This window comes from Apium graveolens, chromosome 9 (genome assembly GCF_009905375.1).
Source record: "Apium graveolens cultivar Ventura chromosome 9, ASM990537v1, whole genome shotgun sequence".
Classification (NCBI taxonomy): Eukaryota; Viridiplantae; Streptophyta; class Magnoliopsida; order Apiales; family Apiaceae; genus Apium; species Apium graveolens.
Genome location: NC_133655.1, coordinates 281,383,593 through 281,384,208, shown reverse-complemented (window position 1 = coordinate 281,384,208; position 616 = coordinate 281,383,593). Strand labels below are relative to the sequence as shown.

Sequence of the window (616 nt, the reverse complement as noted above, 5' to 3'; positions counted from 1 at the left end):
AGATCAAGTCGAGCACGATTAAGGTGATCCAAAACTCAGTTTAGTTTGGGGGTTCTCCTACAGAATACCCCAACATGCACATCAGGGATTTCATCGAGATCTGTGATACTTTCAAGTTCAATGGGGTGACTGAAGATGCTATCAAGTTGATACTTTTCCCATTCTCTCTAAGGGATAAAGCAAAGTGCTGGTTACATTCTCTACCACCAGGGTCTATCACCATATGGGAGGATCATGCTCAAAAGTTTCTCACTAAATTATTTCCTATGGCAAAGACTGCTGTAATCAGGAATGCTCTTACTCAGTTTACGCAACAAATTGGAGAATCTCTTTGTGAATCTTGGGATCAATATAAGGAGATGCTAAGGAAGTACCCACACCATGGCATGCCTGATTGGATGACTATAAACTGCTTCCATAATGGATTGGGTGCTACTTCTAGACCCATGCTCAATGCCGCATTAGGAGGAGCCTTGTGGGCTAAGAGTGACAATGAAGCTTATGAATTGATCGAACTGATGGTTGCTAATAAATACCAGAATCCTTCTCAGAGATTAACTCTGGGTAAAATAGCAAGAATTTTGGAGTTGGATGCAGTAACTGCTATAGCTGCCCA

The 616-nt window shown here is 41.7% G+C and overlaps 1 non-coding gene across 1 annotated transcript; it reads right to left on the bottom strand.

Annotated features, from left to right (window-relative positions):
* Positions 1–281: 281 nt before the first annotated feature.
* On the bottom strand, positions 282–388 carry LOC141687734 (small nucleolar RNA R71). The gene has a single exon (XR_012561219.1). It is a non-coding gene; the product is annotated as a small nucleolar RNA R71 (small nucleolar RNA).
* Between the last annotated feature and the right edge of the window lie 228 nt (positions 389–616).